This window comes from Equus przewalskii, chromosome X, assembly GCF_037783145.1.
Source record: "Equus przewalskii isolate Varuska chromosome X, EquPr2, whole genome shotgun sequence".
In the NCBI taxonomy this organism is placed as follows: Eukaryota; Metazoa; Chordata; class Mammalia; order Perissodactyla; family Equidae; genus Equus; species Equus przewalskii.
Window position 1 is genome coordinate 68,191,589 of NC_091863.1, and position 12,566 is coordinate 68,204,154.

The 12,566-nt window shown below is 35.2% G+C and overlaps 1 long non-coding RNA gene across 1 annotated transcript; it reads left to right on the forward strand.

The window, feature by feature from the left end:
• Positions 1-4,478: 4,478 nt before the first annotated feature.
• Positions 4,479-10,641, forward strand: LOC139081202 (uncharacterized). Its single transcript, XR_011536330.1, has 3 exons — positions 4,479-4,532; positions 6,018-6,147; positions 10,577-10,641. It is a non-coding gene; the product is annotated as an uncharacterized lncRNA (long non-coding RNA).
• The last annotated feature ends 1,925 nt before the right edge of the window (positions 10,642-12,566 follow it).

Here is a 12,566-nt window from a genome sequence, read left to right on the forward strand (position 1 = left end):
AATAGAAGGGGTACTCAATAATTTTTATAGAACTTTTAGGAACAAAAATTTCAAGAGAGTTAAAGAGGAGGACATGATCTTGGGAAGAAAAAAAAGATTGTCCATCTTCCCCCTCAAACTTAATGATCTTCTCTCATACAGTGTAAATATTCTTTGTTTAACTTCATGGTCTGAGCTCATTCTTATAGACTTTATCCTAAAAGAGTGGTTGCAAATAATTAGCAGCACTTAAATGAGGAAAATTTTTCTTTTATCTTGTGTATGAACATTGATTATTTAAAAGTGTATGTATTGTACCAAAGCATTAAATACAGGATCTTAAACTGTACTCTTGAGATGCTTTTCATATCTATGAGAAAAACTATGCTTTAATGTGTTACCTAGTCCTTTAAATTTATTTTTTGTCTTTCTCTTTCTGGAAGTAAAAATCCCCTCCTCAAACTCCATGCTTTTAGCTGTTTCTCCTAAATGGGCTTATCATGTGTAATGTCACTTAATGGTTTGTATTTGAAAGCCATAACCATCTGTTGTTAATGTACTTATTTTGTAAGTCCTCTAGGGTGAGGGTCATAGTGTGACTTATGAAGTAAAATTATAAAGGAAATATTATCATAATAGAATCTTTCCATAAGTATTGCTCCCTTTTTGATGTGTTTCTTTACAGTGGGGAACTTTTATAGAGGTTATTTTATGGGAAGTCATAGCAACTGATGGACACTACCAATACCCACAAGTTCATTTGAAAAATATCCAGCCTAGCAATTTTCTGCTAGAGTGTAATAGGATGGCCAGGGCGATGTCTTGTTACAGTCTGCAGCTAAGTACAAAATCTACCAGTACCCTGACCTTAGACACAGTGCGCCAAAGGGAAAAGCCACACTGGCTACAGTACCAGCAATACTGAGTGAAGACAAGGCTGTTGTTTGCTTTTTGTTCACCAATCTAACTGAATATGTGTTCATTTCTTTTCAGTTTATTTCTATTTTTGTGGAGTATTATTTTCAAAACAGATGAATCATTTCCCAAAGCATGTTCCCATCCCTTAAGGAAAAAAAAAGATTTACAATATACGGATATAAATATTTAAACAGTAATGTTTATATTTTAGGTATTTTTTTAGCTGAATTATTTTCTTAGCCAGCTGGAGCTCCTATAATGTGTTACCATAGTCTGGGTGGCTTAAACAAGAAACATTTATTTCTCACAGTTCTGGAGGCTAGGACGTCCAAGATGACAGTGCCAGCAGATTTGGTGTCTGGTGAGAACCATCCTCCTGGTTTGCAGATACCCTTTTTCTTGCTGTATCCTCATATAGTAAAGACAGAATAGGTTCTGGTCTTCTCCTCTTCTTATAAGGCCACTAATCCCACCATGAGGGATTCCAGCCTCATGACCTCATCTAAACCAAGTTACCTTCCCTAGACCCTACCTTCAAATGCCATTACATTGGGGATTAAGGCTTCAATATGAATTGTGAGGGGACAAAAACATTCATTCCATAGCAATGATCAATATTACCAATGCATTAACAGAGATATAAAATAAGATCCATTTATAATGAATTATTATAATCAGATATATTGAAAGATTGATAAAATTTGAGCAAATAAAGTGTTTCAAAAATTGTCCTACATTTAAAATTGGACAGAATAAATCCCTGGTGTCCTAGGCATTGTCTACCAAATCCTCTGGGGATTAGCTAATGTAAGAAGAGTTTAAACTTTGATTTTCTAGGTTATTTCCTGTTTTGTAGTGGTATAAGTTATCTTGTGGACAACTGATAGTAATGCAGATGATTTTTGATCTAAGCTATGCAAATAGATTTTTCCCAGTAAAACTACATTTGATTGCCACTTGGAAGAAAAGAATAAGCCCATAAATTACATTTTATTGTCCTATAGGATATAAACCCATTTTGTATATACTAGCAAATTTATTTCAGTATCCCTACTGACTCTTTATGTGTCTTTTCTTTAAGTTGTCCTCTGAACCAGTCTTAATATATTACTGCTTCTCTCATTAACTTAGTATTAAATACAATTTTTGGCCAATATTCATTTTATATTTGCTTATTTATATATATTTATATGTAATTTATATATATAAATAAATATATACGTGTATATAATTTTATACGTACAAAAATTATATATATTTTTATATATATCAGGTGAGTTATGTTTTTAAATTTCTGAATATTATACTTTAGTAGATATATAAACTATAATATATAATGAACAAAAAAGGCCTTTTCAGGCTCTATTCTGTATAGGATGCTGCTTAAATGGTCTGATCATTGTTTTCATCAGAACCATCAGTGTAATTGCCAGTTGTGTCCTTTCAGTGGTGATATCCATTTTAAAATGACTGAAGAGGTTCCTTTACTTGTTTATATAAAATCCCAAAAGAATTAAAAGGAATGTCTAAACCCACAGTACAGGAAGAATAAAATTGTATAAAATATACTTAATAGCTAAATTATTTATCAAGAAATATACACAACAAATTTAAATACATATGTATATAAATAACTTCTAGTCTTTTAGGTATGGTTAAAGGAAATGGTTTTGTGCTGTTCTTCTGTGGAATCTCCTCTCATTTTTTTTTTTTTTTTGAGGAAGATTAGCTCTGAGCTAACATCTGCTGCCAATCCTCCTCTTTTTGCTGAGGAAGACTGGCCCTGAGCTAACATCCATGCCCATCTTCCTCTACTTGATATGTGCGATGCCTACCACAGCATGGCTTGACAAGCAGTGCCATGTCCGCACCAGGGATCAGAACTGGCAAACCCCCGGCCACCAAAGCAGAACGTGCAAACTTAACTGCTGCACCACCAGGCCAGCCCCATCTCCTCTTATTTTGAGATCCTGGCTTTGGGTATTCACTTATCCTCCTCTCTGTCGCAATACATGCCAAGTTCCACAATGTAAAAATCAGCATTACCTCATATCTGTGCTTTTATATCAATAACAGATTATTTTCAGTATCTCTGTCTACAATTGCTTCAAGTTCAGAATTTATTACAGAATTGTGAGCAATGGTATTTCGACATATCTGAGTTATATTAGAGGTGAAGAAAAATGAAACAGAAAAAGTAAGTTAACTGGCTATTAAAGAATTTCTCTGTAGGAGGTGCTTAGGTAGGTATGAAACACTCTGACAGGAAGGGGACTAAGGAATTTTTCTTGAAACTACACTTGGAGGGCAAGCAAACTGTTTCTACTGAGATTGTTTATTTGAAATAACTATGGAAGCACTGGTGGCATTATGGGGCGAACTCCCCAAGCCAGTCCTTGGAAATGCTACTGAATAAGATGTGCAGTGATCCAAATGAGGCACACCTGTTAGCTATCAAGATAAAACTACTATACTGGAAAGAGCACCTGATTTGTCCTTCTGGCTCAGTCATCTGTTAGTAGTATGACCCAGGTTAAATCAATCAACCTAATCTTTCGTTTCCTAAATTTGTGAAACTGGCTTAATATCTCTTGCCTACCTCACAAGTTTATTGTATGATCACATATATGTAACAACAAATTTGTAACCAAATTTTTTCTGTATAAATGTAAGAATGGTTAAAAAAAGGTTGAGAAATTTAAAATAGCTATGAAACTTAAGATCTTTTTCTCCTTTTTAAATACTAGATTCAATAGAATCAAAATAAAATTTAAATTTTATTTGGGTTTACTATTTGCTAGGTCCTGGGTGAATTTTGTCCTATCATTTAGCCTTAAGATTCCTTCCCTACACTAGGGGGTTTTGCTGGCATCTCTTTTAACCTCTTTAAGGTCTTTGTTGTTAGAAATGAAGAAAAAAATCCCTCGATGGGTTTAAGACAGCTTTAGAGACATTATTTTGCTGTTCTTATGGTTAGTGAAGGTGATTTCAATACAAGTTTTTAGATCTGGCCAGAGTTTTTCACCCCTTATTTCCAGCTCTCCTTTTTTATTCTTACTTGCCATCAAAGTACTTGCTGGGATAGCAAGGGAGTAGTGGGTATTTATGACGGCAGGTAAACTCACCCTGAGTGAGTAAAGTCCTTCTTCCTGAATATTTGCACTGCTATTAAATATACTCATAGTTGAAGTGTTAGGAAATTGTAAAATTAAGTATAGATTTTTGTAAAGACAGATCCTCTGCAAATAGCATGCCACATTTAGTGAATAATAAATACAGGGTGCCCAGTTAGATTTGAATCTCAGGTAAACAATGAATAATATTTTTAGCCCAAGCATACCTAAAATATTTCATGAAATTTACTCATGACTGAAAAGTTATCCATTGTTTATCTGAAATACAAATTTAACCTGCTGTCCTCCCTTTCATCTGGAAGCCCCAAACACAAACACAAACGCGAGGTAAAAAATTTTCCAGAAGGGGGCAGAGTTCAAAAACCAGAATAAACCCTCATTGGATCTAGGATATGCCAATCAAATTCTTTTGACCAATGAGAATATGATTAGGGCAGGAAACGTGGTAAAGGGGCGGTTTCCAGCAGGCTGGTGACAGTTGAAAGAGGATTCCGATATTTGGTAAGAGGAGAGGGAGAGTGAAAATATTAAAATGTACTTGTTTAACTGAGATATAATCCTTCCTATCTTGGCAATAACTTATGATACTGGGTGAATGAACTGATATTTAATAAAGAGGTGAGCCAATTATTTACTTCCTGCTTAGTATAAATCGTAATCGACCAAGGAAAGGAAACAGCACCAGTGGCGGGAGCGGGAATAAGTTGCCGAAGAGATTAATGGGTATAAAGATTTTGGAGAGGTTAAACCTCTTATGTCACGTTTGTACTCTAGGCAAGAATCTTAGGACCAAATTAAGGGACAAAATTCACCTAAGGTATAGAGACCAGGCAATACCTGAGAAGAATTTTCTAGAAACTAAACCTAGAAGATGGGTTATAGATACAGTATTAAATTCCACAATGCCTGAAAACTAGCGGTTCTTGGTACCAGTATCAAGCAAGAAAAACGTAAGTAAAGTTCAGCTATATTCCTCAGAGAGAAAAAAGATGCCGTGAATGTATGATTGGAGTTTTATTTCTTTTTTCCCTTCTGCTTTTCTATGGTTTCTTAGAAATATTTCCACTGAAAAATATTGATCTTAGGAATGTCACAAAATCTCCTCTAAGGTTAGCTTTTAAAATGCCTGTAACAATTCCAGCCACAAAAGTTGAGAATTCTGGGAAGAAAATTACTTTGCTCTACCCTGAATCTATTTATATGTACCATGATACTGTTATTCTAAAAAATCCTGGGTCAAGATATCATATTCTTACAAATATTCTTAAACGTTGTGGGTGTAAGTGGCCTCAGTGGCCAAATAAATGCCTGTTAGATTTTTGTATATTGTTCCCTTAAATGTAGAAAATTAAATCTATTTTAAAAACTCTACTTCCATAAGAAGCCTATTGATGAGTTAAATTATAAAGTTCAAAATTATTTAGTTTGTCTAAAGGCTTCCTCAAAATCAGTTAAAAGTACTTAAAGTGAAAAGAAATTCTCAATGCAGATAATAAGCCTCTACTGCTTTATTGTGACAGTCTACTGGCAAATCTTTTTCCTGTGAAGTGTTGTGGTTTGTTTGGTTCTCTCTTTAATGATACCTATAAAATATATTTAGACCATAAGCTGTTTTTAATTGCTCTCATTTTTCACTGAGGCTTTATACTCTATACCATAAGAAACAGAAGCCAACAATTGCTGATTTTTTTTGTGGTTGATAAAGAGAAGTGCTAGAGAGTAGAATTTAAAACAAACATAGCTGACTTGCAGACACCATAGTGTGAAGAAAACTTTCATCACTGTTTTTGACTACACAATGTGAGAAGCTTACCAACAAAGGTGAAATATTTCCCCTTCTATTTGAGTAAGTCCTGGTAAGCAAGTCTTTCTACTTAGAAAACATGTATATTTTTAGTTTCTATAACAGATATACGTATTTAGAAATTTTAGAAGATTTAGGAAATTGAGAGAGATATCTTATGGTTCTTATGTTTCTTAAGACAGATTTTCAGTATTCTTCTTTTGGCACTGGAGTATCATTAGAATGAACTTCCAAATGAACCAGCTTAATCCCAGAGCTAGCCGTTCAAGAAGAAGGCGAAGAGAAAGCACTTGCTTTGGGGTTGAAATTGAGGTACTGTAATCTCTGGATCTAAAATATCCGTTTCCTCTCCCGTTGGCCACGGCACTTGAAATTAGAAGCATTATAGTGTTAACTTTAATTTGTATTAAAAAGAGTAATATTCAACCAGACCCAGAGTAGGAATGAGTGGGCAATAGCATATCAGAATCTCAGAGAACGAATGGAAAAGAGATGAGAATTATGTATTTATTAGAAGAACATATAGAAAATGGTGGAGCATTAACAAAATTGTTTGAGGATGACTGGCTATCTATTGACAGAAAATAAAAGTAGAACCTAACCTCACACCATTTATTCAATAATTGCAGGTGAATTAAAGACAATTTTTAAAATCATATAAAATATTATAAGGTAATACAAAATAATATTTTTATTTTTTTCGATAGAGTAGGCTTTCTTAAGCAAGACAAGAATCCCAAAAGCCATAAATGAAAAAAATTGATTTCATAAATATTTCTGTATGGCAAAAGGCAGTGTCATGCAAGTCAAAAGATAAATGACAGTCTGAGTGACTGCAACACCAAACAAAGTGTTTTCATTGTAAATATTTGTCTCAGTAATAAACAAAAGGCACCTACAAAATATGGTGACTAAAACAACCAATCCAACATAAAATGAGTGGAAATATAAATGAGCAGTTCATAGTAGAGGGAATGAAGATAATAAACATATCAAAAATGCTAAATATCTCTAGTAAGGAGGCAGAAAAATTAAAATAACAGTAAAAGAACTTTTTTCTTCATCGGATTGGTAAAAATGTTAAATGACTAATAAAAGAGGATGGGCTTGGGGCTGGCCCCGTGGCCGAGTGGTTAAGTTCGCCTGCTCCGCTGCAGGCGGCCCAGTGTTTCACTGGTTCGAATCCTGGGCGCAGACATGGCACTGCTCGTCAGACCACGCTGAGGCAGCGTCCCACATACCACAACTAGAAGAACCCACAACGAGAAATATACAACTATGTACTGGGGGGCTTTGGGGAGAAAAAGGAAAAAATAAAATCTTAAAAAAAAAAAAAAAGAGGATGGGCTTGAGCAAAATACAAGTGTTTAAATAATGGCTCCATCACTTGCTAGCTGTGTGATGTTAGGCCAGTTAACAAACCTATCGTTGATTCAGTTTCCTCATATGTAAAAATGATAATGGTTCCCAAATTGAAGAAGGTATTGATTATGCCCTTACAATAGTTTCTGGCACATTATAAGTCCAAATAATTGTTAGCTATTGTTATTACTGTATTATCGTTATTGATAATAGTGTTACTAGGACATATATTACTCAACATTTTTGGAAAGTAATCCAGCAGTGTTTTTTAAAATTATAAATTCATATCCCCTTTGAGTCCCATATTGGAGAATTTGTCTGAAGAAATAAAAGTTATCTCTATGAAGGAGACTTGACCAAAGTATTTATTTCCATGTTGTTTGTTACAGTAAAAAAGTTTTAAGTGCCTTTGAGATCTGTCAATAGGAAAATGAGGCAATAATATATGGTATTGTGGCAATGGAATATGATCAAACTACTAAAAAGGTTAAGGCAAATTTGTATGTAAATACTTGAAAGAATGACCACAATGTTTTTTTAGTAAGTAAAACCAATATATAATAACATGTATAGTATAATCCCACATTTGTACAAAACAAAAACAAGCATCTACATGAACATACATGTTTGTGTAAGGAAAATAAAAGGTATGAAGGGAGAGACATCAAACTTTTGTCCAGAGTTATTTTGGGGGCCGTTTTCGCCTTTTTAGGGCTTGAATGCCAGCTCCATGAGGGCAGAACCTTATATATGTTATTCACTGCTGTATATCCAGTGCCCAGAAATAAATTTTATTTTATTTATTTATTTATTTTGCTGATGAAGATTCGCCCTGGGCTAACGTCTGTTGCCAATACCAATCTTCCTCTTTTTGCTTGAGGAAGATTCACCCTGAGCTAACATCTGTGTCAGTCTTACTCTGTTTTGTATGTGGGTGGCCACCACAGTATGGCTGCTGCCAAGTGGTGTAGGTCCACCCCTGGGAACTGAACTCGGGCCGCTGAAGTGGAGGGCACCAAACATAACTACTTTTAATGGGGCCAGACCCCAGAAATAAATACTTTTAAATGAATAAAGAAAGTTTAAATTGTCATAAGGGTATACATAACTTTTGCAATACAAATTGTGTCTTAGTGTTTTGTAGCCGCTTAAGTACCATAAAAACATATGTTATTATAGTCATAGCTCTGGCAATAGCTTTGACCAATTTATGACTTCTGAGCCTGTTTCTACATCCCTCAAATGTCCTGTTTTACTTTCTTCAGAAATATAAAATGCTACCTGATAGGCATGGTGCTGTATACTAATCATCTGATAAATGAGCAACAACGACAGAAAGTGTGATAATTTTAAGTTCATTCTTAATTAAAATTTATAAAAGACAAGCAGTTTAACGACCCTTGTTCTATTTTTCCATTTTAGGAACCACCTATATCTTCTTATACATTCTGTGGTATATTTCCTAGCGTTACTGATAGAAGGATTTAGGCCATTGTATTTGGGGTTTTGGAGTTACTAAATTCTCCCATTTGGGCCTTATACAAGTTCTGTCATCTACTCCACTTTAGAAAAGGAAAAACTGAAATTCTGAAAAGTAATTTGTTCAAACCTTCACAGGTAAAAACTATCCCTGAAACTACCCTCAAAAATGTAACTTACTAGACTATAAGTGAAACATCTTGCCAACATTCCCTGCTTAGAAGGTCTAGAAATGGTTTGTGGTTTGTAATGTCATGTGCCTTAACAATGCTTTTTTACTTTCTCCCTTCTTAAATCAAACTAATGTGCCTATAATCCAATATAGCAATTTAAACAGTTGAAGGGAGTAGGCATGACATGGGGTGGTACCTATTTCTTAATTCTCATTTGCAGATAAGATATGAAAAATAAAACAAATCATAGAGAATGTAGAAATATGAAATTGTGCCACTTACAGTTTTACACAATGCCATCACATTTAATGGAATGCACATTATATTTTCATGAGGGAAATGTTTTACATATTAAGATATAAAATTGTGTGGAACATATGTGCTCTATGTTACAGATATAGACTTGGACTGTGGGCGTTCATCTAGGCAGAATGGCACATCTGACAGCTCCATTTACACACGGTCTTGAAGAAAACAGAAAAGAAATATAGCCTCTGTACACTGAGATTCCCATACATTGTCAGTGCTTTATTTTGTGTAGGTCATTTTTTGTGCTTGTTACCACAGTTTGCCTTTCCTGTTTCAGACAAACGGAAGTCTGAAAGAAGCTTATCTTTACTTCCTGACAATATAACAATACCTGAATAGTGTAGGTAGCAATTGGACATCAACTCCAAGTCTTTCAAAAATCCCATTCACACCCAAGGCTACATTCTTTTTCAGGACAATGACTCTCCACAACATGAGGAAGCAATATATTTTCATAAGTATTTGTAAATATCTAAAAATTGGCATTCGAAATGGAAACATATATTTAGAAACTTCTGAAATCACACACACACATGCACACATGTGCACACACACACACATAGGTGTAGAGAGAAAGAGGAATTGGGAGAATCGTATTTTGCTATAAGATTAGGGTTTGGTGTTTTTAAAACAAAAATTAGCATTATAATTCAGTTTAAAAATCAAGAAAAGGGAATAACAGTAAGACAAATTGCAAAAAGAGTTAACAGTAATATTGCCATGGTTAAGACTGAAGGTTGAAGTATATAGGTCACAGTAAATAATATTTTTCTTTCTTTCTTTACTGGCCCTGAGTTAACATCCGTACCCATCTTCCTCTACTTTATATGTGGGACGCCTGCCGCAGCTTGGCTTGTCAAATGGTACCATGTCCACACCTGGGATCCGAACTGGCAAACCCCGGTCCGCCGAAGTGGAACGTGTGCACTTAACCGCTGCACCCCCGGGCCGGCTCCAGTAAATAATATTTTTAGACGTTAAAATCCTCTCCCACCACACAAATTAGTCAGCAAATTGAAGCATTCGTTATTGACCTATGAGCACCAAGATATGAGGCTCATGGAAACAATCTTTTTTCTTTTCTTGTTTCAGTGTCTTTCATTTTGCCATATATGGCCTTTATTTTTGAGTTGAGTTTATCAGAAGCTTACGTTTTAGCATGATGAGTGAAGCAAGGTAGAAAAATGTTCAGAGTAATTAAGAAAAGTCTTAAAGGCTTATAAAACTATTCAAAACACAAGTATGAAAATAACCATTAAGATCTTAGAAAGTTCTATTTAAGTGGTTTTGATTTTTTCCAGAGCAGATTTTCAGGAGGAATATACATCTTCAACATTTTTAAAGGTGTGTGTGTGTGTGTCTGTAAAGGGTGCTGGGGTAAAGATAAAGATGGTTATTCAGTTGTCTTTCTCTGTTAGGATTCAAGAAGAAATACAACTTTATTCCTGGAAGGATGGGGGAAAGAGAACTCAGAGAAGCTCAGGTATGTGAAGCTCTGAGGGGCTCTATTCCCACCTGGAAATTTAAATCGAGACCTTATTTTCTGTTTGCCGCCTTGGATCCCTCTCCACCCCATTCCATTATCACCTTGATATCTATGTTTCTGGCCCAATTATGGCAACCTAACCTTGCTGAGTACTGTTGCTTTTTAACAGTTAAGTTTGGTGGTGTTGGTTTCAGCTGATTTCACAAGAGCAGTTAAGTGGGCCAAGTTGTTCAGCTGTAAGGACCTAAGTCTATTATTCTGTTATATTCTAGGAGTTATAGTTTTGATTTTTTTTCTTTATTTTTAAGATTGGCACCTGAGCTAACAACTGTTGCCAATCTCTTTTTTTTCTGCTTTTTCTCCTCAAATCCCCCCAGTACATAGTTGCATATATTTTTTTTAGTTGTGGGTCCTTCTGGTTGTGGCATATGGGACACCACCTCAGCATGGCCTGATGAGTGGTGCCATGTCCGTGCCCAGGATCTGAACAAGCGAAACGCTGGGCCGCTGAAGTGGAGCGCATGAACTTAACCACTCGGTCGCGGGGCTGGCCCCCGTAGTTTGTAATGTAACCCTTTTTCTACTCTAAAAGTTCAAAAAAGTGTATTTTGAAAATATGTGTTTCCACTTCCATGAGAAGCAGATTAACATGGTGAAATGAGACCAGGGATCATGCATTCTCTGAGTGTAGGACCAAGTCATCATTTTGTCTTCTGAGATGTTATGTGACTTTGGGCAGGTGCTGCCTACGTCAGAGCCTATCAGAAATAGTCTTAACAGCCAGTTGGAGGCAGCAGAGCATAGCTGTAAATACCATGGACTCCAAAGTCAGACTGCCTGCCTTGAAATCCTGGCTCTGCCACTTACACATAAAAGTGTAACTTTGGAAAACTCACTTCTTTGTCTTTCGGTTTCCTCATTTGTATAATGTAGATGATATTAGTACCTCACAGGGAACCAGATTTGCTGTGTCCAAAGCCCTCGCTTTTTCCATTACATCATGCTGAGCTAACTTATGTGAAAGATCTTTGAGATGGACGAAGTAATATAAGTTAAAAACATCTACAGAATGAAAAAAAAAAGTAGTGATCAAAAGAATGAATAAATAAAAATAAAGCGGCATTTTAAAAACTCATCTTGCCACTTCACCGACGTAAGCCAGCTATTGGAAAAAAGATCTTGTTTTAAACTTTTTTTAAAAACGAAAAACAAAAGTGAATATCTGTCAAACTGTAGCCAGCAGGAAATGCCAAAGATATTGACCTTCCCTTGGAAACACGTGACTTCCATTGTTGGCAGTGTAAATCTGGGAACTTTTGTAGGAAGGACATGAGCATATCTTAGTTATCATGAGGCTCCATAAGTATCCAGGTTTAAATCATGTGAGACTTCATAGATTACAGTCAGAGTGGCAGAGCTAGTAAATTAAAGAAAAACTTCCTTTTTTTAAAAATATTTGATCTCCCCACCTACTTAAGCCTTGGTTCTAAGGGAGGTCTAAGTTCAAATAAACAGCAAAAATATATATGTTTCTGTAATATCAAACCCACTAATAGATTCCGTCAAATAAGCAAAGAAAATGTTAATTTAAAAAAATTTAAAGCAAAACAAAAAGAGGAGGAAACTGATTATTGGCATTGCATTGATGAAACTTAAGTGAATCTTCCTACTTTGAGCCCTGACTATTTATGAACATTGTTGCTTATTTTGACCAAATGTTATGGTCACAAAGTTGATCTATTACAGTAGTATGATCCAGCCCTAACTTACCTGACCATGATTTGCATTTCTAAATTCCTACTTAACTTTCTAATTAAATGAAGCATAGATATCTCAAATTTGTCCAAAAAGGTCCTTAATTCTTTCCCTATCCCTACCTTTTTTCTCATTACAGTAAGTGGGATTACTCTAGCCACTACTTT